The sequence below is a fragment of the Penaeus chinensis genome, chromosome 27 (assembly GCF_019202785.1).
Source record: "Penaeus chinensis breed Huanghai No. 1 chromosome 27, ASM1920278v2, whole genome shotgun sequence".
NCBI lineage: Eukaryota > Metazoa > Arthropoda > Malacostraca > Decapoda > Penaeidae > Penaeus > Penaeus chinensis.
In genome coordinates this window covers 14,688,286-14,690,785 of record NC_061845.1, presented here as the reverse complement: position 1 = coordinate 14,690,785, position 2,500 = coordinate 14,688,286, and the positions used below count along the sequence as shown (strand labels likewise).

The window sequence follows — 2,500 nt, the reverse complement described above, 5'->3', positions numbered from 1 at the left end:
AATCTCTTGGCTTGTTGATGACTGTCTGTACGTATGTCTGTATGTATGTATGTGTATATGTATGTACGTGTCATTAATGGAATGATGGGTGGATTGATGGTTGTGACGTCACCTGCATGGTCGCATTGATAATGATAACCTGGACGATGTTGATGTCGATAACGATAATGTTGGCATTTGGTGTTCGATGTTGTCATGTACAAGTTGCAAGTTCGTTACTTGTTGCTGTGGTATCCTCAGCTGAAGGATTCGGAGCGGAATGCTCTGTGATTTGACGGTAGATTGTTAAAACTTTAACGATTAATGGAAACGGTAAGTTGCGATATAGTTATAAAATTTTCCTTGTCGGGTAAGTTGTGTAACACTTGGTGGTGCATATTTAGCGTTGATCTTCGTGTTAATTTTGGTGTCATTTTTTCCCTTGTTGTGACAGGACGTGGTTCACAACGTGGAATCCCCATAGGGAAAGAAGGGGGGAGGGGGTAAGAGTTTAGCTTCGATCTGGTGTCGTTGGGGACGGGCATGGCGCTTGATCTCCTGCAGTAGTAATTAGCAGCTATTTCTTCGCTTGTCCTCTCTCTCTCTCTCTCTCTCTCTCTCTCTCTCTCTCTCTCTCTCTCTCTCTCTCTCTCTCTCTCTCTCTCTCTCTCTCTCTCTCTCTCTCTCTCTCTCTTTCTCTCTTTCTCTCTCTCTCTCTCTCTCTCTCTCTCTCTCTCTCTCTCTCTCTCTCTCTCTCTCTCTCTCTCTCTCTCTCTCTCTCTCTCTCTCTCTCTCTCCCCTCTTACCCTCTCTCCCTCCCTCTCCTTCTCCCTCTCTCCCTCCCTCTCCTTCTCCCTCTCTCTCTCCCTCTCTCTCTCCCTCTCTCTATATATCTATCTATCTCTCCTCCTATCTCCTCCCCCTGTCCCTGCTGTTTTGCCAATCATTCTCTAATTTTTTATCCTTTTGGTAACAATTCTTGATAAGGATTTTCTTTCTTTCTTTCATTTCTTTTTTTTTTTCTCCTTGCTAGCAAGTGTGTATTTAATATATAATTTCTAATAGAAATCAGAATGTGTGTAGAAATAGAGAGGGAGGGGGAATGGAGGGAAGGGGGAGGGGGTTAGGAAGAGTCACGGAATGAGGGAGGGAGTAAGGAAAGGGTGAGATATAAGGGAGATTAGGAAGAGGAGGAGGAGGAGGGGGAGTAGGAGCAGAAGGAGGAGAAAAGTAGGAGGAATAGAAAAAGGAGAGACAGAGTAGCAAGGAGCTAGGCAGTAATAACAGAAGAAAAGCGAAGTAAAAAGATAAGGAAGGAGGTTCTCGAGAAGAAGAAAGAAAGAGATAGATAGGAACACGAGGGATTAGAACAGAGAGAGAGAGAGAGAGAGAGAGAGAGAGAGAGAGAGAGAGAGAGAGAGAGAGAGAGAGAGAGAGAGAGAGAGAGAGAGAGAGAGAGAGAGAGAGAATGTGTATATAAAGCTGAATCGACCCCTTGCTTGACAGCATTCTCACTCTACCTCTTCAGTGTCTTCGAGGAGGGATCATATGAGCGGTCGAGATGGAGGAGAGAGAGTGAAGAAGGGGATAGGAGGGAGGAGAAAGATAGAGAAGGAAGATGATATAGTTGAAGAGGACGACAAGGGGGGAAAGATAGAGGGAATGAAGGAGAGGCATACTGGGAAGAAATATAAACTAGGGTGATTAGGGGGGGGGGGGGAAGAGGAAGCTGGCGGGGGAGGGTAGACGGGAGGAAAAACCTAAACGCGAAATGAGAAGAGGAGATAGAGAGGGAGAGAGAAGAAAGGCGAATGAGGAAGAGGAAGAAGAGGAGTAAGGCTTGTCTCTACAGCGTGTCCGCGTGACCGGGCGTACGTAGCCCCGAATGTTTGTGGTGTGATGCTGGTTACCATAGCAACCATACAGATCCACCTGTTGATGCACTCGCTCGCTCTCTCGCTCGTGCGACCTTCTCGTCCTCTCTTTTATTGCCTCCCAGTCTATTCTTTCGCCGTTTCTGATTACTCCCCCTCATTTTCCTCTTATCTTACTCTCCTTCTTTTCTCCATTTCTCATCTTGTTCTTCTATCCCCCTCCGCATCTTTTTCTTTTTCCTCGGCCTCGTTCTCTTTTTGTTTTCTTACTTCCTCCTTGCTCTTGCTCTCTTCGTTGTTATTCCTCCTTTTTTTTTTCTCTCTCTCTCGTCCTCCTCCTTTTCTTCATTGGGTTAGCTCCCCCCCCCCCCTCTCTCTCTCTCTCTCTCTCTCTCTCTCTCTCTCTCTCTCTCTCTCTCTCTCTCTCTCTCTCTCTCTCTCTCTCTCTCTCTCTCTCTCTCTCCTCTCTCGCTCTCTTCTCTCTCTTCTCTCTCTCTCTCTCTCTCTCTCTCTCTCTCTCTCTCTCTCTCTCTCTCTCTCTCTCTCTCTCTCTCTCTCTCTCTCTCTCTCTCTCTCTCATCGTTTCTTGCGTTTATGGAGATTTCTTTTCGTTCTTATTGTGTCACCCCTTCATTTCTTTTAGCTTC

General features: G+C 46.2%; 1 protein-coding gene across 1 annotated transcript in view; it reads left to right on the top strand.

Moving 5' to 3' along the window:
• LOC125039308 (histone deacetylase 4-like) overlaps positions 1 to 2,500 on the top strand; it is a 167,903-nt gene that overhangs the window by 138,992 nt on the left and 26,411 nt on the right. The gene's annotated exons all lie outside the window — the stretch shown is intronic.